A 23,188-nucleotide genomic window follows, 5' to 3' on the forward strand; every position below is an offset into this window, starting at 1 on the left:
ATAATATAGGAAAATGTCTCTTCTGCTCTTTACCTCTGGCCTGCCTGTTAATTCTCCCACTCTAGGCAGGAGAGGATTAAAGAGAGATAGAAACAATAGGATCTAATATCATGTCACTGTTGGACATAAAAGTCTATCTGAGTGTAAAGTGTGGGTTTTATTGTCCACAAAGGCTCAACCTTAGTTTTGAGGTTGAGTTCTATATATTTGAACATGCCATGTATGGGTAAGTATGACTTCTTTCCTAGATCAGCTCACCATCACTTAATGTGAACTTTAAATCAAGTCCTGTGGTACAGGTTGGTTATTTGCAGTATATTACAGACCTGCATAGATTAATTTCATAACTGGGACTCAGAGTCAACCAGTTCAATCTTACGAACACTGTATATAACATGACTACTACAGCCAGGCTTAAAACATGCAATCTTCTTTTCAATTCTAATTTTAATATTTTGTAATAGGCTATATGCATCTCATTTGTATTTATAAATGAGATTTGTGTGAGCTGGAAATAAAACTGCAAGCACATGTTAATCATACATGTGAGACTCCAGTACTAGGCATAATAATATACCCATCTATGTCTGTGAGCAAAAAAGAAAAAAAAAATACAAAGGAAAGGGAGAGTCAGAGGTTCAAGCTACTCTCCTCTTTTATGATTTGAAGTGAGATTAAATATACTTAGGATAACTTACAGTAGATTGCTTCTAAAATTTAAGTCACATAAACCAAGTTTTAACATTAGTAAATAAATTATTTTTTAACCCAGGGACAAGTATATTTTTATTTTAAAAGAAGAAAGACTGCAAATTGTTTCTACTTAACAGGCAAATATATACTCCCTCTTTGGGCTCCTAGGTCACAAAAGGTGGTTATCCTGTCACTATGGCTGATTTCTGAAAAGTGTGACATGCATTTAGTTGTCAGTTCCTATCAGCAGCATTCAGGAATCAACATTACATCAGCAGCAAGACACACCATTTTATGCTCTTTTTGAAGATAATTAGAGTTCCCTTTTGTTGCAAATAAGATGTAAAACAGCTATAACTGCTGGAGAACGTGATTAAAGTAACCTCTATAGAACCCCATTATTCTAGACAGATTCCTTCAGATGCATAATTTTCCCATTTTAAGAAAACATAATGCATGCATATAAAATTCAAATTGTCGAGACACCTCTAACAAAAATTAGTACTCTATTAAGGCATTCTTAGTAGCTGGTTAACACGTAAAACTCTTTAAGTATATTTTAACATAATCAAGAAATAATAGTCTGTGTCACAAAAGGTAAACATTTTACAGTGAGAGGATTCTTCAGACAAGATCCATGTATTTAATTTTTTTAACTTATAAAACTTTTGACAGATACCGTGTGAAAAGTTGTATCCCAAACATCCCAAGAACGCTGAAATATGCATGCAGACTTTCATCATCGTGTGCTCCACTTCTAAGAATGGTGGTTGTACATACAAACATACAAACCCACCCAAACTTGCACGCACATACACATTCCTTATTTTTTAGGCACTTGTGTCAATTTATTTGAAACACTAACACTCCAAGTATCATTTTTAGCAGGTACTCTACAAAAGCCAAATATATCTAATTCAAATAAAACAGCAGATGTGCACAAATATCATATTACAGTTTTTTCTTAATAATTGCTTTTAAAAATTATAATTTTCCAAATCCTGTAGTAAAACACAGCTTTAAAATAGATTTTAAGAAACATCTCTCATTGCAGATCTTATTTGTTCCAAACACAACCTAAGACAGACACAGTCATCTCAGAGGCCCAATGTCTTACAAAATAACTCAGTGCCCACTTGTCCATGGGGTGTTTCATTTATTTAATGAAATATAAATGCTGTTTGAAAAAGACATCTAAAGTGGCAATTAGTAAATTCCACCAAGACTATCCATATGCTGACCATAACTTTTGCAGAATGGTTATAATTATAAAATCAAATTCTTGTTTGACTCTGCTGGGAACCTCAACATCTAACGAAAATGTTATTAAAGAAGCTTACAAATGAATAACCATTCTCAACCACTCACAGCAGCCTTCACAGCATGAAAGTGGGAAAAATGAGGAAAGTTTTAAGGTGGAGAACTGATGAGGATGACAACAATCTCTGTCAAGAGAATGTATTGTGCAAGACTTCTCAGGAGAAAAAATTTTCACCTGAAAAGAGACAGCGTTATGAACAGTGCAGAACTGTGGATCGCAGGACACTGATCTTATTAAGAACTAATGCTAATTTGCACACTGTCTCCTGCTGAACTGGAAGCAAGTTTACCACTGGGTTTGTTAATTTACCCAGGACACCATTATCTTTGGTTGGACTTAATGTATCAGAGTAGAGGTCATTAACTGCTGGGTTCATGATTATCCAGCATGAATTACCGACAGGATCACCAAAATAGATTTGTATTCAGACTTCATTTCCCTAGATGCATTTTTTTTTCTTCCGCTGTTATTTAATTTCTATCTCAAAACACTAATTATTATATGATATGCATGCCTATGTGTATATTCATATGCTTTTCATCGAGAACAGAGCACAAGCACCAACGTTTACAATAGAGATTGCCATTTTGATTTGATATCCTAGCATTTCAGAATGTAATGTAATTACTATATAAACAAAGGATATGGCTTTCTCTTGCTGAGGTTGCAAATAAAGAATGGTATGGTCATGTGGAAATTTTTAATCATAATAAAATATATAATTATTATGGGAGCTTTCCTTCGACCATTAGAGTTTGCATTGACTTGGACTGTTAAATATTCAAAGTGATGTCGCCCTGAATCTGCTCACTCTGCTTTTACAGACATTTCATTTCAACCATCTATCAATCATAGCTCTAAAACTTATGTTCTATCCCAAGTAAACACTTTGTTGAAAAAAAAAGAAACTCCTACAAAATCCCACTGGTACCTTTACTTTAGCTTACAGCTCAATAAAATCACTGTGAAGATTCATAAAAAAAAAAAATCTTAGAATTAAAAGTTAAATAGGAAAGGGAATTCTTAAAAATATTTGTGGTTTCTGGTTAGATAAACACATTTTCATAAGGCTGCATGTTCAATCTATTTTATATAAATGGAACAAATCAACCAAAAATTCATTTACAATTTTTATAGTCTGTACTAGCCCATTTCTAATAGCAGGGAACACTTTTGTGTCTCTGCATGATATCTGTGGAAAGAGGTGAATTTTCATTTATTTAATGCAAATATTCATGCAAGGTAAACTCTTCAGGCATATATGAAGCATGCTTCGTGGCAGCTATGTGGCAATAAGAAAATAACATGACATAATTGTACAATAAATGGAGAGCTGCCACCTCAAAATTACCTGCGGCACAGTGTCATGAATAAAGAAAGGAACACAGGAAGTCAGAGGTGTTTTTTTCTAGTTTCTAAGCTACTTTGCTTACAAATGATTTAATTCTGATCGTATAGAGCTGGACATTTATGACAATCTCATCTTTAGAACTGCAAAATTATTAAGATCTTTTTTAAAGCTTTGAATAATGAAAAGTACATTGTTATTTGATTGCTAAAGCTTTCAACTATACAATACACATTTAGGTAACAATGTAAGAAGGCAAAAGGGGTAAAGATGTTAGCTTCAGATTTACTGCACATAAAGAGTTGAGCTTTTGTATCTGTTACTGGCAGATGCATTGTCCAGACTCTTACTTTAATCACATTATTTTCCAGGTAAAATGAAATATCAACTTCTAAGGCAGAAGTATGATTTTTTATATTTTCCATGGAAAATTAGTGTGGACACAGTGACCCAGAAATCACTCAACATATCACAATATATTCTGTCACCTGGTTTGAAAATACCCTTTGATGGTGGGTTTTTCAACATAACAGGGTTTTCTCTATCAGGAATGGTAAGCAGTTTTACTGATAGAGTATATACAAATATTTATTAGAAAATAATGCTTTCAAGTTGGTGAAGAGATATATTTTATTCTGGGATTTGTTCTATTTCAGACTATTCACAGTGATGACTGATGGCCCCAAGTCTAAAATGGCTTCTACATATTCCTTTTCAAGATCATCTTTAGATATTAATATTTTCTAATAAATCCATTTGGGGACTTTAGTGGCAGAATGCAATCTAAATTTAGGCAGCCATCATGCTTAGAATAACATGGAAGTTCAGTGGCCCAACCTACAATTAAACCAATCTCCAAAACTGAATACTCTCAAGTATTAGCAAGGAAAACAAAGTTTGAAATTATTCATTTTAAGAGGCTACTTCTATTACACTAACTAGTGGGGATTCAATACAAAGAACCATATTGTAAGGCACTAACCATCCTCCTAAATTGGAAGCATTATTGCTATAATTCATATAATTTATTGATTAAAATATTATTGGAATAATTATATTAATTCTTCCATACATGTGTGTGTCCTGTGTGCTTAGTCATTCAGTCATGTCCGACTCTTGTGACCCACAGACTGTAGCCCACCAGGCTCCTCTGTCCATGGGATTCTCCAGACAAGAATACTGGAGTGGGTTGCCATTTCCTTCTCCAGGGAATCTTCCTAACCCAGGGATCGAACCCAGGTCTCCTGCATTGCAGTCAAACTCTTTACTGACTGAGCTATAACATAATACTCTAAAATCCAAATATATGTTCTTAAAAATCAACTCTCAACTGAGTAATTAAAGAACAAAGAATATTATGTTATATATGTGTTGATAAGTCTATAATTGATATGAATTAAATCCTGGCAGGGTAAAACTTCAGAAACTAATTTCTCATTCATTCTCTTTCCTCTCTCCCTTCTGTCTGACTCCCCACATATTATAAACCCACTAAGAAGTGTGTTTTAGTTCAGATATTCATATACTTTTCACTTTTCAACTGGGCAGCATCCTCATAACTGGTTTTCAATGTCGTTAAACTCTAAACTGATGCCAGAATAGTCATTTTAAAAACACAACTTGATCTTGTAACTCTGGTTTAAAACCATTCAGGAACTCTATAACTTTCAGGATAAAGTTAACACTTTACAGAGTTTAGCACATAAACCCATGCCCACATGGCCACTAACAGCCTTAACTTCATGCTTTGTTACTCCAAGTGGTCCCTTGAAATAGCATGTTATTTCATATTTCTGATTTTCATAAATATCTGGCAAAATCTTACTTGATCTCAAAACTCCAGTGATAGTGCCAACATTTGTTTAGGCTTATTTCTCTCCTACTAGGTATGAACACCTAAATATTTATGATCTTGAACTCTTTGCCCAGCATAGGTCTTAGAACATACCATATGGCTAATAATTGTTTGTTGAATAAATAAATGATGAATGTTACACAAATATTCTTTATTACCTCAAGAATTGTTCATGGGGTTCTCAGCAAGAATGCTGAAGTGGGTTGCCCTTCCCTTCTCCAGTGGCCCATGGTTTGTCAGAACTGTGCTTGATGCTTTCACACTGAGGCGTTGGAGAAGACTCTTGAAAGTCCCCTGGACTACAAGGGGATCAAACCAGTTAATCTTAATCCTAAAGGAAATCAACTCTGAAAAATCACTGGAAGGGCAGATGCTGAAGCTGAAGCCCCAATATTTTGGCCACCTGATGGAAAGAGCTGACTCATGGGAAAAGACTCTGACACCGAGAAAAATAGAAGGCAGGAGGAGAAGGGGACAACAGAGGATGAGATGGTTGGATGGCATCACCGACTCCATCAATATGAATTTGAGCAAACTCCAGGAGATGGTGAAACAGAGAAGCCTAGCATGCTGCAGTCCATGCAGTTGCAAACAGTCAGACATGACTGAACGGCTGAACAACAACAACCTCAAGAGCAGCAGCACACCAAATATATTGTTGTTGTTCAGTCACCCAGTCATGTCCAATTCTTGACAACTCATGGACTGTCCCTCACCATCTCCTGGAATTTGCCCAAGTTCATGTTCACTTCATTGGTGATGCCATCCAGCCATCTCATCCTCTGTTGCCCTCTTCTGCTACTGCCCTCAGTCTTTCTCAGCAGCAGGGAATTTTCCAATGAGTCATCTGTTTGCATCAGTCAGTCAGTTCGATCACTCAGTCATGACTGACTCTTGTGACCTCATGGACTGCAGGCTTCCTTGCCCTTCACCAATTCCTGGAGCTTGCTCAAACTTTTGTCCATTGAATCAGTGATGCCATCCAACCATCTCAACCTCTGTCATCCCCTTCTCCTACTGCCTTCAATCTTTCCCTGCAACAGGGTCTTTTCCAATGAGTCCCTTTTTTGCATCAGGTGGCCAAAGTATTGGAGTTTCAGCTTCAGCATCAGTTCTTCCAATGAACATCCATGACTGATTTCCTTTTGGATTGACTGGTTTGATCTCCTTGCAGTCCAAGGGACTCTCAAGAGTCTTCTCCAACATCACAGTTCAAAAGCAGCAATTCTTCTGTGCTTAGATTTCTTTATAGTCCAACTCTCACATCCATACATGACTACTGGAAACACTGTAGCTTTGACTAGATGGACCTTTGTTGGTAAAGTAATGTCTCTGCTTTTAATATGCTGTCTAGATGGTCATAGCTTTTTTTCCAAGGAGCAAGCATCTTTTAATTTCATGGCTGCAGTCACCATCTGCAGTGATTTCAGAGGCCAATACAATGAAGTCTCTTTCTGTTTCCATTGTTTCCCCATCTATTTCCCATGAAGTGATGGGACCAGATGCCATGATCTTAGTTTTCTGAATGTTGAGTTTTAAGTCAACTTCTTCACTCTCCTCTTTCACTTTCATCAAGAGGATCTTTAGTCCTTTACTTTCTGCCATAAGGGTGGTGTCATCTGCATATCTGAGGTTATTGACATTTCTACTGGCAATCTTGATTTCAGCTTGTGCCTCATCCATCCCGGCATCTCACATGATGTACTCTGCATATAAATCAAATAAGCAAGGTGACAGCATATAACCATGAAGTACTGCTTTCCCAATTTAAAACCAGTATGTTATTCCATGTCCATTTCTAACTGTTGCTTCTTGACCTGCATACAGATTTCTCAGGAGGCAGGTCTGGTGTTCCCATTTCTTGAAGAATTTTCCACAGTTTGTTGTGATCTACCTAGTCAAAGTCTTTGGCGTAGTCAATAAAGCAGAAGTCTATGTGTTTTGGAAACTCTCTTGCTTTTTCAATGATCCAATGGGTGTTGGCAATTTGATCTCTGGTTCCTCTGCTTTTTCTAAGTCCAGCTCGAACATCTGGAAATTCATGGTTTGTGTACTGTTGAATCCTGGTTTGGAGAATTTTGAGCATTACTTTGTTAGTGTGTGAAATGAGTATAATTGTGTGGTAGTTTGAACATGCTTTGGCATTGCCTTTCTTTGGGATTGGAATGACCTTTTCCAGTCCTGTTTGCATCAGATGACCAGAATACTGGAACTTCAGCTTCAACATCAGTCCTTGCAGTGAATATTCAGTTTTGATTTCCTTTAATATTGACTGATTTGATCTTGCTGTAAAAGAGACTTTCAGGAGTGTTTTCCAGCACCACAGTTCGAGGCATCAGCTCTTTGGCTTCTGCCTTCTTTAGGGTCCTACTCTCACAACTGTACGTGACCACTAGGAAGACCATCACCTTGACTATACAGACATTTGCTGCCCCAGTAATGTCTTCACTTTTCATCGAACTGTCTAGTTGTGTCATCACTTTCCTGCCAAGAAGCAATAATCTTCTGATTTCACAGCTTCAGTCATCATCTGCAGTGATTTCAGAGGCCAAGAAGAGGAAAACTGTCACTACTTACCCCCTTTTCTCTTCTATTTGCCATGCAGTAATGGTGCTAATTCCATGTTCTTAGTTGTTTTTTTTTTTTTTTAATATTTAGTCTTAAGCCAGCTCTTTCACTCTCCTTCACCCTCATCAAGAGGCTCTTTAGGCCCTCGTCATTTTCTGACATTAGAGTGGTATCATCCACATACCTGAAGTTGTTGATGTTTCTCCCACCTATCTTGATTCTGGCTTGTAACTTATCCAGCCCAACATTTCTCATGATGTACTCAGTTTATAGGTTAAACAAACATGACACTCAGTTGTTGATGTGTCTGGTGACAAAAGTAAAATCTGATGCTGCAAAGAACAATATTGCATAGGAACCTGGAATGTTATGTCTATGAATTAAGGGAAATTCAGTTCAGTTCAGTTCAATCACTCAGTCGTGTCCAAATTTTGTGACCCCATGGACTGCAGCATGTCAGGCTTCCCTGTCCATCACCAATTCCTGGAGCTTGTTCAAACTCATGTCCATTGAGTCAGTGATGCCATCCAACCATCTCACGCTCTGTTATCCCTTCTCCTCCTGCCTTCAATCTTTCCCAGCCACAGGGTCTTTTCCAAGGAGTTAGTTCTTCACATCAGGTGGCCAAAGTATTGGGGCTTCAACTTCAGCATCAGTCCTTCCAATGAACATTCAGGACTGATTTCCTTTAGGATTGACTGGTTGATCTTCTTGCTGTCCAAGGGACTCTCAAGAGTTTTCTCCAACATTGGACATGGTCAAGCAGAAGATGGTAAGAGTAAATATTGACATCCTAGGAATCAGTGAACTAAAATGGATGGGAATGAGTGGATTTAATTCAGATGGCCATTATATCTACTACTTTAGGCAAGAATTCCATAGAAGAAATGGAGTAGCCCTCATAATTAACAAGAGTCTGAAATACAGTACCTGGTTGCAACCTCAAAAATGACAGAATGATCTTGGTTTGTTTCCATGCAAGCTATTCAACATCACAGTAATCCAAGACTATGCCCCTACCACCAAGGCCAAAGAAGCTGAAGTTGATCAGTTCTGTGAAGACTTAGAAGTTCTAGAGACCTCCAAGAACTAACATCTACAAAATAAGTTCTATTCATCATGAGGGGTCGGAATGCAAAAGTAGGAAGTCAAGAGATATCTGGAGTAACAGGCAAGTTTGGCCTTGAAGAACAAAATAAAGTAGGGCAAAGCCTAACTGAATTCTGCCTAGAGAATGCACTAGTCATAACAAATACTCTTTTTCAACAACATAAGAGACAACTTGACATCAAATGCAATAGAGTCCTTTTTATCTTATCAAACTGAAATCAATGATTCTACCGCTAAAGAAAGAAGTCGATTGAACTGGAGTCACACAAAGCTAGAAAATGCAGTCTCCATGATTACCAGTTTAAATTGAATCAAACACCTAAGGATAACCGTGCATTAACATCAGGGAAAAATCTAGTTGAAAAACTTTTTTTTTTCTCAATGTTTTACACTTGTTACATATCTTGATAGTAATTTTTTAGTGGCTTGCTTTGTTGAGTCTTCAAAGCATTCAACTCAGAATCAAGAGCGCTCTTCTCTTATTTTTAGTTCAATAGTTTATACAATATTATTAAATTATGTAATTATAAGTACAAACACAACTGACATAATCAGATTTTGGAGAAAACACCACTGGCTCTCAACAAACACAACTTAACCAGTGCAAGAAGTATGTCAACATACTTGCAATAAGATTTTGGAAGCAGATGATACCAGTCAGTGAGTTTTGCAAGAGATGTGGAGAAAGTCAGTCCAGAGGTGATTACGTGGAATTAGTTTGCCAACAAAGGTTTGTATAGTCAAAGCTATGGGTTTTCCAGTAGCCATATATGGATGTAAGAGTGACCACAAAGAAGGCAGAGCACTGAAGAACTGATGCTTTTGAACTGTGGTGCTGGAGAAGACTCTTTAGAGTCTCTTGGACTGCAAGGAGATCAAACCAGTTAATATTAAGGAAATTGACTCTGAATATTCATTGGAAGGACTGATGCTGAAGCTGAAACTCCAATACTTTGGCCACCTGATATGAAGAGCCAACATGTTGGGAAAGACCCTGAACTGGGCAAGTTGGAGGGCAAGAGGAGAAGGGGATGACAGGACGAGATGGTTGGATGGCATCACTGACTCAATGGACATGAGCTTGAGCAAGCTTGGGGAGATGGTGAAGGACAGGGAAGTCTAGCCTGCTGCAGTCCACGGGGTCACAAAGAGTCGGACACAACTGAGCAACTGAACAAAAACAAATGATAAGAGGACTTCTTCTGTGATAAATTTTCTGTTACTTGTTTTAAGGTTCTATGGAGTCTTTAGGTCAGTATTCTGACCATGAATTCTCAATGTACAGAAGCAAAGTTCTAGATGTGTTAGGCACAGGAGACTGAGATGAACTGATTTTGACTCCAGAAGATAGCCTGGACATCTATCCCTTTTAATGTCTGGTGTTTACTAATTCTCTCCTTCAACCAATAGAATGCAGAAATAATTAGGGACTTAGTTTCTGGTAGTTTTAAATATTTTCCTTATCTACTTCAATTTGAATAGACTGAATGATGAAGATTAATAGTCAAGAACTCACTTGATTACTGACCTACATTTTGGCAAACCAAAGAACTCATGAAATTATGTTGTTTTGATTTAGGGGAAAATGGGAATGCCCTTTAAAATCTTATGTCAATCTGAACCACTTTTAACCTGGATGACCTAATTACATAGTTCAAAATAAGAGCAAATCAGGAGTCGGTGCACCGACTGCAGTTATAGAACACTGAGAACATCCTATATAGAAAGTAGGAAACACACCTTTTTTGTCATGTGGTCATCACAAATTCATGAAAAACTAACCCTCCCAGAAAAACAAAGAGAGGGGCTGGTGGTGGGGGATGGGAGGGACTCAGTGCTCTCTCCAGCACAGTACATAGAGGAATGGATGTGTGGTAGCCAGATGTTTCTAGTAATTTCAACAATACCTTAGGTAAGCAGTTCCCTAAGTAATCTGAACAGTTGATTTTTAAAAACTGGCAGAATACTGTTCAAATAATAAGCCTATCTCTTATTACTATCTATCACTCAGTCTCAAGGTGGTGTAAACTTAGATATGTTCTTTTTAGTGTTGGGCATTCTCTATCCATAAGTAACAGCTCCCCTGAACCTGCTTTCTCTGGAAATTCATGAAGGGTTTAAGTATTGTCTTTAACTTTTAATAATGCATAAAATTGTGCATATTAGGGTATATTATATATGTCACAGGGCCTTCCCAGGTGGTGCTAGTGATAAACAATCTGCTGCCAATGCAAGAGACGCAAGAGACTCAGGTTCCATCCCTGGGTCAGGAAGAACCTCTGGAGGAGGAAAATGGCAACCCACCCACTCCAGTATTTTTGCCTGAAAAATTCCATGGACAAGAGGAGCCAGCTGGGCTACCAGCCATGGGTCACATGGATGGACATGAATAGGCAACTGAACACACGTACAAACATGTATATATCATAATTCTTCATATATTATATCCACTATAATATCTCTTAACTTAGAAAGTATAATTATCCTAAAGATAACGATGTATCAGTTGCCATCAATACATCCAAATTAGCTGGGGTTCCTAAGCCACCAACAAAATTAAATCATTACTCTGTCACTCTCTGCTTCAGGATTTGTCACTCATGGACTTGATATAAATGAAAATGTCTTCAAATTTTCCTTTTGCTTTAGTCACTTTCTAAAAAGCATTACTGTCCTCCTCATGAAGGAAGTAGCTTGATTATAGATTAAACTTTATACTTTCAATTACACTGCTGGCAAAGAATGGCTTTTAGTTTATTCCTGTATTGCACGTAGAGAATTGCACCTGGTGTTTTTAGACAGTAGTTGGCATTTTGAGTACAGTTTTGTGAAACCCCAGCAAGGCAGGGTATCTGGAATAAAAGCAGTCTTCTTTAACACACAGTTACTGATCTCCTCACAGGCTGTACCTACAGTATGCTGATGGGTTGTGGACATAGATACAGATAGAAACCTCCCATCATTTTCCTCTTTTTACCCTGCTTAAAGATTGCTGTTTCATCAAACCTCACTTTTTGACTCTCAGGCTTAGATATTTGACCCTTCACTGTTTCCTCTCTTACCCATCGTGTTATTTTCAGTCTTACAATGGGAAACACCTGGAAGACATTAGCATGGTGGTTAACAATAGAGAGCCAGGTCAAGAGCTGACTCCAGATGAGATCAGACACAAGAGTTTGAAGAAAAAAAGGAGCATGTAGAGGACAAAAGACAAGATGAGAGGAAGGAAAGGAAACATCTGAACACCTATGCTCTTTACCCTCCCCCACCCCTCAGCTTCACTATTTGGTCACGCCACACTCATCTTTCATCTCCCCTTCTCCCACTTTCCCTCACCATTTCCAAACAACAGGGCTTCCAGACAAGATGCAGAGTCGTAGCTTCTCCAGCCAGCTCCCCTGACAGCCTTGATTCAAGCACTGGCACTTGGCATCACAAATGATTGTGACTGCAACCACTGGGATGCAAGACTCAACACCATATACATTCCTGGAAATCTACCATCCCTCCAATTACCCACCAGAGAAGCAGCTGCATTGGGTAAAAAAAGCAGGGCAAACATGGTCCCAGCCAAGCACAAGCCCCAAACTATAGAACAAGAAACCACCATAGGAAGCTAAATAGATTTCCAGTACCATAATCACCAGGAAGCATTAGCCACACAGGATATCACCGTAGCAAAGGGGTTCATGGGGTTAGATGTCAAGCTCTTGGTGGTCATCAGCAAGGTGAAGCATCAATCCAAGGGTGCTGTCATCTCTTATAAGCTGCCAAGCCACCAACATTTGTCTGGCCTTGAGTCACTGACCTAACAATATTTGGAGATGCTAACTTGACTTTCCTTGGGTTCAAAGAAATGATATATCCCAGATGTGTGTGTAAAGAGTGACCAGAAAAATGGATAGTATAAAAACTTAAATGAAATATGATATTGCAACAAAGGAGGATTAGGAAGGGAGGAAGTATTATTATGAGATGTGCACCAAATCAGGTAGGCACACTGGGAGTCTCCACACTAAATGAGATTTGGCACCAAAAGGGACACACTGCTCATCACTGAAAAGTGTCAGAAGTCAAGCCAAGCAATGCGTCAGAAGACTGCTCCATCATCAGTGCCACACCCCCTCCCTGAGGTGTCCACTACCTGTGGTGGAAATCTCAGCAGGGGAGCAGGATGTATGTCCTGGAGGATGGAGAAGGAGAGCGGGGGCTATTCTGAAGTCAGAGGAGGATGAACAGAAAGAAAATCACCTCAACCTTGCCCCCAACATACACACAGACACACACACACAGTCTATCTCCTATTTAGTGTTTTCCTGTTGAGCTGTTCTCAACCTCCCTCTCCCCACCTTCTGCCACCCCTGCCGGGAGGAATTTCATGTACACCAACGAGGAGATATTAAACAAAGGAATTGGTTCCAGACGCCGTCACTAAATTGGGTATAAGTATCCACTTTTCTGACCCCATTCTGCATTTACCTAAGGCTTAATTGCCCCAGTCCCACGGCTATGTTGACATATTTCCAAATGATTACATAACTTCCCCACATCCTTCGCTGGGAAGGAGTGTTTATCAAAAGCGTGGAAGCTGACAGGATGGCATTATTAGCAGGGCTCAGAGCCGATCGCACTGCCGATTTGTTGAGGATGATCTTAACTCTAGTCACTTACAGATGGGATGCTTCCTGACACATTGCCCTCATGAAGGTAGACTACATAATAAAGGCATGCAAATGGAATGATGGAGAGATTACAGCAACAGGAGCTACAGTGGGGGAGTTGGGACACATTCTGAAATTACTGTAGGGCTAACGATGAAAACATAATTTGGGGTTCACCTCCATTTGAGATTGTCTATTTACGATGCCTATGTGAAACTGATGTGTAAGGAGACTGAATTCCAATGACATGTTCTTTGGCAGCAAGGAAAATAATTTCAATGCAACTAAACAGTGATGGGGGAAAGAGGAAGGATTTTTGTGATTGCCAATCCTGACAAAGAGTTCAAAACCCTAGGAAGAGAGGCTGTATCTTTTATACACATAGAGGCACAAAATATTTATATTCATTCGTGATATAACCTGTATTTCAGTCCAAAAATTCCAGTAACATTGGATCAGTGCAAATAGACATAATCAGAAATGACTCTCAAAAAAGAGCACTAATACAATAGCAGGTGAGACTGGACCGCAGAGAACACAGCTTACCTGTCAGGTGAAGCTAGTTCTTCTTTCACTACCTTCTTAATGACTGACGTGGCCAAATCCTAACAGCTTCTCCATGACCTCACAACAGTTTTTTAGCTAAAGAATTGAGGAGGTGAGGCCCCCACAGCAAGATGGGGATGCCTTTAATGCAGTACTGGTTCAGTGACCAGAGCATCAGATGTATCACAAAGGCGGTGGTGGGTAGTAAAGGAGCTGTGCCTGAAAGAACCAAGGTGAGTCAAGAGCTCCTTGCTCCTCACTTTCAGTTATGAGGGCTGCAAACCGATTTGTCTGAATCTGCCATAATTATGTGAAGAAGAGTCTACACATCCCATGGCATTGTTGGCATTTGGGCTAGCACTTTCCACCAGGGTCCAAGCCAGTTGGCCTCTGGTACTGTAACTGCTCCCACATTCGATGTTCACGTCTTCTCTATCATCTCCAAACACTATTCACTGACTGTTTTACCTCCCCCTCCCATCCCTTCTGTTCCATTCTCCATCCTTACAATGAAAAGAAGATAAAGACGTCCAGACTCTTTGATGGAAGAATATACTCCTAAAGACAAGGATCATGTTGCTCTGTAGTCCACAGCAGGAAGCCTAGAACGGGTTGGTGGTCTCCAGGCTGCCTAAGGAACAGGCCAGGTCTGAATGGCAACTGTTCTGGTGGCATCATAATCATTTTTCACCATGTAGTACTAATTGCTCCTTCTATTTTAGATTTGCATTAATATTTTTTTCTAAAGAACCCAAAGCACCTTTTTTTTTTTAAATTGTTTTTTAATGATCAACTTTAAAAGCCATGCAAATGTCAAAGAACAAGAATATATAGTTTTAAAAAGAAGCATAAATAGCTTATAAACATAGGAAAAGATGCTTTAGCATGCATCACAAAGATATGCAAATTAAAACAGTAATGAGATTATTTTTCACATAGTGAGATGGTAAATATCTATATCAAAATTAATAGCACCCAGAGTTGGTATGGGTGTGGGGAAACTGACACTCCCATACAATGTTAACTGAAAAATAAATTGGTATAATTTATTGGAGGTCAGTTTGGCAGCACAGATGCATTTTAGTGCATACCCCCTTTTTAATTAATAACCTTTATTTGTAGAGTAGTCCTAAGTTCATAGTAAAGATGAGGAGAAAGTATAATTTCCACTTCTTTCCTGCTCCCACATATGCATAGCCTCCTTCACTAACAACATTCTGTAACACAATGGCACATTTTAAAAATCTATGGACATATGTTGACACATTACTGTTAACCAAAGACAACAGTTTATATTAGGGTTCACTCTAGGTGCTTCACATTCTATGGGTTTTTACAAATGATTATAATGACATGTATTCTCCATTGTAGCTTCATAAAGAATACTTTCACTGCCCTAAAAATCCTGTTCTCTGCCTATTCATCCCTCTTCACTAACTTCTGGCTACCACTGATCCTCTTATTGTCTTCACTGCATTGCCTTTTCCAGAATATCACATAGTTGGAATCTTATAATACTTAGTCTTTTCATATTGGTTTCTCTCACATGAATACTCTTTTAGTAATATGCGTTCAGGAAGATCTCTTGGAGGAGAGCATGGCAACGCACTCCAGCATTCTTGCCTGGAGAATGCCATGAACAGAGGAGCCTGGCAAGCTATAGTCCATAGTGTGGCCCAGAGTCCAAAAGACTGAAACGACTTAGCACGCACACACAATATGCACTTATGTTTCTTCCGTGTCTTTTCATGGCTTGATAGCTCATTTCTTTTAAGCACAGAATAATATTCCATTGTCTGGATGTATCTCACTGTTTATTATTCATTCACCAACCAAAGAACATCTTGGTTTCTTCCAAGTTTTGGTAATTAGGAATAGAGCTGCTATAAACATCCGTGTGTAGACTTTTGTGTGGACATATTTTCAATTCATTTAAGTAAATACCAAGGACTATACATACAATCTATATGTACAATAGTATATACATACTATACATACAATTGCTAGATGGTATGCTAAAAGTAGCTCAGATGAAAAGAGTAGCTAGATGCAGGAAACCCAGGTTCAATCCCTGGGTCAGGAAGATCCCCTGGAGAAGGACACGGCACCTACTCCAGTATTCTTGCTTGAAGTGTTCCACGGACAGAGGAGCCTGCCGGGCTACAGTCCATGGGGTCGCAAAGAGTCAGACACAACTGAGTGACTAACACACACACATACATGATAAGAGCATGCATAGCTTTGTAAGAGACTGCCAAACTATCTTACAAAGTATTTGGAACATTTTACATCTGATGAGCAATGAAAGAGAGTTCTTGTTGCTCTACATCCTTACCAGCATTTAGTATTGCTGGTGTTTTGGATTTTGACCATTCCAATAAGCTGGCAGCAGTGTCTTATTGTTGTTCTAATTTGCAAGTCTGTAATGACATATGAGTTTGAACCACTTATACACATTTATTAAACAAGTAATATTTTTGAGTGAAAAAATAACTGGAAATATGATAAAGTAAAAAAGAAAACAGACTCATTTTGAAATAAGCAATCTTTCTATCAGGAATAAAGACATTGTTAAAACGTCCCCAAGAACATGACACATATACATACTGGTGAGTTTTTGTTCAATATCACCCAGATCAGTCATCTTCAAAATTTTGGACAAATATATATATTTGTCCATATATATATATATATAAAACATATAAATACCTATATACATATATAAACACACACAACTAAAATAAAATATTTACTATTCCTACATACGAGGTACTCAGTTTTATATTCAACTCTAAACCAACTTATATACTCTTATTTATTTTATTTTTCAAAGAATTGATTTACCATCTAAATCAATCTCATGATTCATTAATGGGTTGTCCCCAATTTAAAATAATCAAATCAAAAGAAATATATTTTTAAATAAATTTTTATATTTTTATATTTTTAAATATTTTATATTTTTAAAAGTTAATAATAATGCATAGGAAAACCTTTAAGACTGATTATGAGAGTAATAGCACTGGGGGCTAAACCTCCGAATTGTCCTTGATCAAGATTTTCCACTGAAAAATTAAAACATGAAGCCAATGCGCAGGATATGATTAGTTTCAAATTATTTCATTTTTATTTAAAAAAGTGACCAAAATGTCCTCTCTGTCCTTTTCCACTCCCTCAATTCTTTCCTACTTCTATTCTCTAGTATTTTTTTTAATTCATTACTAAAGTTTTCACTGTATTTTAAACATCTATCTCTCAAATCTACTTTTCAACTTACATTCTTATGCCAGTGATTGTAAGTAAGGGATTATTTCCTCATATATACGATTAGAGAGAAGGACAATAAAAACTTCCTAACTTAAAGTTTGTGTGTGTGTGCACGTGTGTTCAAAAGAAAACTTGAATTCTCAGAATTTCAGAGAATGCTACCAATTTACTTCCTAAAAGTCGATTTTGACAGGGAGAAAAAAGAGCAAGCATAGAACAATAGAAGAAAGAAGAAACACCCCAAAGCCCCCCTATCTCACCCTCATTACGAAGAAAGGGGGAAATGAGGATACCTTGGCATTTGGGTCTGGCTCTGGTGAAAGAGTCATGCATTCCTTTCAAGAGGCTCAGCATCGCATGTGAAACACCAACAGTCTAAAAGTGAAGACTAGAAAGACCATTTTGAGTTGACCACATTGTGTTATTTCACCACAAAAGCCAATTTCCTGTGTTACATCTTCCTAGAAAATCTTCCTAACCCATTTTAAGCCGAGTCCTGGTTCCTAGAACTTAAAGATGAAATAGATTCAAGCAATATTACTGCTTTCTGCTTCAAGTAAAATCTGTTTCTATTTCGGTTCTGCTCTGAGGTAGAAGAGACAGCATTCAGCTTCTCATGATAACATAACTTTCAGCTTGGATTAAGTCATTTAACCTTCCTTCTGTGTACATTATATAAAGTACCACCTCATGCAACTAGCACTTGGGGGAATTGGAAGGTTAAGTACGATACAAATGTGAAATGCTTTGAAAAATGTAACACAGATTTATAAATACACAGTTTTTATAAACCAATGAAAATACCTATCCTGGAAATATAATCATATTCTACCTCCACGGTTTGTTACCCGGCAACAAATTGGGTATGTAAAAACTTAACAACTTGAAGTATTTCATATGCAGGATCAAAACCTGCAAGTTTTCTGCCTACCACCTGTACCCTACAACACCCACAGAAGAGATCACTTAGAAAGGAAGGGAAATTAATTTAGCACCATGAAGGTGCTAAGTGCTGTTCAGAATAATATATTCAAAATAACACATGGAAATAATAAAAATCCTCTCTTGCTTATTCCTCCCTGAGGCAAAAATTTGATTTGTTTTTTCTTCCTCGGAGTCTGTGTGCCCCATTGTTTACCAGGTATTTGCAATGTTTGATGTGCAGACAAATTTGTTCAATCTCTCAAAATTATAAAACATTGACATGAAGTTATTTTTTTTAAGTTGGTTTTATTTCCCCCTCTGGTGTTGGGGATGTGAGACTGCTTTGTTGGGCCGCTGGAGACAAGCTAAAATAGCTCACCAAAGGGAGGGGAAATCATAGAACAGAGGGAGTGGATTCTGAGGCAAGAAAAACTATTCAATAAGATACACCTCCGGGGCCACAGAGGAGGACAGGTAATCTGATCCCTGGTGGTAGCTAAGTCAGTTGCACCAAGTCCAATTGCATGTCTGTTTTACTTTCAGATTTCAAAACTTAAATCAGAGTTATTAGCCAATAAACAAAATATACAATAAGAAAAGACTCTGAATTCAGTCCTGCAGTAGGATACTGGAAATCAGCCTGAAGATGCAGCACCTCATTATTTATCAAGCAGAGGCTACTGGCAGGAGTATATATGTTACATTTGCACACTCTGGTCAAGTGTGTATAGAAATCATTCATTTCTTCTTTCCATCTTCTCTCAAATACAGACTTATAGTCAGTTGGTGACCAGCAAATCACATCTAGAGACTACCTTTAATAAGTACAAGTTTCTCCTGAATCAGAAATATGAATTTCCTTCCTTTTTTAATCTGCTAATCCTTTCCCTAGTCCCTGGTTTCCCAACATGGTGTCAAAAGGAGACTAGATTTAACTCCAAAATACTTTAACAAACTCCAACAAAAAGCAGCACTGTACCGGGGCACTTAGTGCCTCCCTGACATATACTAATAGGATTTTTAGCTTAAAACATATGTTTACATTTTTTCAGCAAAAAAGGAGAAAATATTTTTAGATGGAAAGCCTTAGTTAAGTAGCTACATGCATAATGACACATATGTCCTTCTGGCCCTGTGAATGAAATAAAAGCTCCAGCCAGCCATTCTATTTTTAACACCTCTGAAGACTTATTTGTAAATGTATGAGTTACATTACAAGGGCCATGTCAAATCACATTTTGATAAGGAAGATTTGGATGCATTAGTTTTGCAATTATACCCAGTGAATATGCATTCACGTTCACCTGGTTTTATTTTCTCAGTTTTGTGTGTGCATGCATGCATATGTGTATGTGTGTGTGTGTGTGTGTGTGTGCGTGTATTTCATATTTTTGAGTATAACTGCTACAAGAGTCCCTGATGCCTTGGTGTCATTGGAAGTTTTATTGTAGTTATATATTCTGTACAGGAGAGACGGGAAGATGGGGTTAGACAAATAGAAAATAAAATCCCAGTCTTTAATTGTTGCTTTACAACTGGCTTCTTAGCCACCAAAGGTGATGGTACCGGCTGCCTGTTTCTCCTGCTACAGGGGTGATTTCATATCATGGACTTCTTTGTTGATAGACAGGTACATGCTGCTATTAGACACTGTGTCTGAGGGTTTTTTTCTGCAGGAAAGTAAAGAAAGTACATTAGGAGCACACACAGCTCCTGCACCAAACCAACAACACTTTGGATAATGATACTTGTCACTGGCTTAAAGTAACAAGGAGTCATTCAGTTCCCATATGTTTATGTAAAATTTCTCATATAATGGACTGTTTCCCAGGCCAAGTTCATTTAACTTTACAAAACGTAGTTACTTCCAACTGGCAGATCTTGAAAACAGCCCCACAACTATTCAAACAAAACAGTGAACTTAGCAGGGAAGTTAGCAGGAAGGTGCAGGTTATGTCTATAAACACATACAAATGTACACATGTGTGTTAATATTTAACTGCTATTTCTGAGGCATGATGTCGAATGACAAATGTGGCTATAATTTGAGGTAAGATTTCACTCACTCTGCATGTATCTTTTCTCCTGTTTAACTTTCAAAAGCCAGTTCAAGGGACAGTGGAGGTGTTTCCTCTGCCTAATCCAGCCCTGGGTACAGGGCTGAGGCCACCAGGCAGAAGAGACAAGCCCCAGTATCAGTGCCAGGTGAAGATCACCCTGCAGGGAACCACAGCACACCAACAGAGGCTGCATTTCCTTTCCATTTATGAAATGTCTCTCTGCTCTTGAATAAGAGGCTGCATTTCCTTTCCATTTATGAAATGTCTCTCTGCTCTTGAATAAAGAAAAGGAAACAATTGCATTCCCCCTATATCCTGCTCTCCTCTTAAATATTTCAGTCAACGTTCCCTGGGACATTTTTTGGCAGAGACTCTAATCTGTTGCTTTGGGTAGATGTTTGATACACCCTTACAAAATAAATTTTTGAGTTTTAGGATTTTTCCATCTCTCTGTGAAGGCTCCCTCATGTCCCCTCAATCTTATAGATAGCAATAATAAAATAGTAGACATGAAGGGGGCTCAGAGATCATCTAAAGAGTTTAACTTCTTCATTTTGCAAATGGGGAAACTGAATCCAAGAAAAGAACGTTATAAGCCTACGATCTCACAGCCAATTTGTGGCAGAACAACAAAAACGAGAGCCAGGTCTCACTGACTCCAAAGTCTGGATTGGTTTTCCATGAATGTTGCTTCTGGGGTGCCCTACATAAAGCAATCATACAATTACTTTGATTTGCTTTCTTTCATGATTTGCAAGGGCAAACCCATCTTTCATTTATATATCATATGTACTTGAACAGGATTGTATATACCCAGCAGGTATTTAAGAAATGTTTGATAACATGAAGAAGTAACTAGTGTTCTCTATGAAAAGTGGTTTTTTTTTTCCTTAAATTTTTTTCAAACAATGAAAAAAATACAAAAAAAAAAAATCAAGGAAAGGAAAGTAGAAAAGCTATCCTTTGTAAAGTTAACCCTCTCCAAGCCTGGATGTTATGAATTTATGGTTAACCTTTTTAACATTGTGCTTACCCTCTGAGCTTGGTATCCTTTCTCTACACTTAAGCCTGAAACATAAAATTTTGGTATCCCATTTGTAAGGGTGAAGGAGATAGAAATAAAATGTTCTCAAAACTGCACAGCAAGTCACTGTCACCCATGTTGAGCATAGCAAAAGGATGCCTCCCTTACTCCCTAGAACACGTAACCACTCCAGTTTATAAACATTTGTAGGACCGTGGGGTGTTGCTTTCCCTCTATTTAGGAATGTTTGATGCAACAGCAAAGCACTTCCAATTCTGCTGCTTTGGTGTGAAACTGTGCAGAAATATTGCCTGGTACGTACAGAATATAAGACAGATTTTTCAAAATACAACATGGCAGTCTGAAGCATTTATCTTGTTTACTTGGTGCGGCATTTAGGGGAAATTCCCGTCAGGGAGACATTGTTTAAATGCAGATCATTCCCTTGAATTGGGAGCAAATGTTCACTCTATATAGTCTGGACGTTTACTTTTAAGGATTTTATTTAATATATACAAACATGGAAGACTACTATGAAAACAATCAGTATAAATGCAATTATTTTATTAATACTATGTAAAATATTTTCCTAGGCAAATGTTTCCATAAAAGTTAAGCATCATTTGAGAATTATGACAATTTTAAAAGCCCATAGAGGTAGGATATCTCCTTTTCTGTATTTTTCATTCAAACGCCAGATTTTTTTTCCTTTTTCCTTTTAAGAAATCCCAGTTATTACCAAGGAAAAGATGTAAGGGTACTTAATGACAACATTTTAACTTCAAAGCCAAAAAGTAGACCAAAATAGAAAATAAATTGGGTTTCAATGAATCATTTCACCCACTAATACAAGCTCTGCTGAGGATACGTCAGTCCCTGGCTTGATAAAGGAAAACTTTGAAATAATCAATGTGACTGACACTCAAGGGTAACAAACCCTTCATTTTTCTTATAATTGAGAAATTTTTGATTGTCAAAAGAATGTACTTCATGTGTTCCTAAAAATAACACACAATACCTTACTGTAACATCCCAGAAGTTTACCTCACTTTTATATGCTGCATGTGTTATTAATCATATTATTAATACTAAAAATTAAATAAAACATAATCAAGGCTCCATTCCCAACAAGTTATAATTCAATAAATGCCACATTCCTGATTGTGCTAAGGCCAATTAAATCTAATTTCTCTTCTGTTTCCACACAGGCTGCAGCTGTATGTGCAATCCAGGGGTAATTAATTGCCACCAACTGCCTTCCTCTAAAACAGGGGTGTCTGAAATTGGTAGCACAACGTGTGCCCCAGAGACCAAAACAGAGCCTAATGCTGTTTAGGATGTTCATGGTTCTTTAATGACCCAGAGTAAATTTTTTCCCTCCACAAGCTGCTGTCCATTTTGTCTGTCTCTTGTGCATAGAATGACTCAGGATTCTGGGTTTCATTAACAACTGCAGACTAGTAAGAAAGCCAGAGGCAAGGCAGGAATGGTCACCCATTCGGGAATGGCAACCTCACTCTGAAAAGTCTATGCCAGGACAAGAAACTCCAAATGGGTCCAGTTTAAGTGAAGATTTTTCCAATTCTATCAGAAAATAATGTACCACTTGGAAAAGGTATTTGAGAAAGGCAAGGTACAGATTTTATTCTTTAGAATTAGACTTCAAAAGAGGCCTCAGAGTGGCCCAATAATTGTTAAAGTATATTCTTGGTGAAAATCTTAGAAACTGTTCAGGGATAGCAACTTGATCGTGCCTGCATTCATACATTCTTACAGCTGGAAGAAACTACAAGAGGTTAAGAATCTGCCTG

Source organism: Ovis aries, chromosome 7 (assembly GCF_016772045.2).
Source record: "Ovis aries strain OAR_USU_Benz2616 breed Rambouillet chromosome 7, ARS-UI_Ramb_v3.0, whole genome shotgun sequence".
In the NCBI taxonomy this organism is placed as follows: domain Eukaryota; kingdom Metazoa; phylum Chordata; class Mammalia; order Artiodactyla; family Bovidae; genus Ovis; species Ovis aries.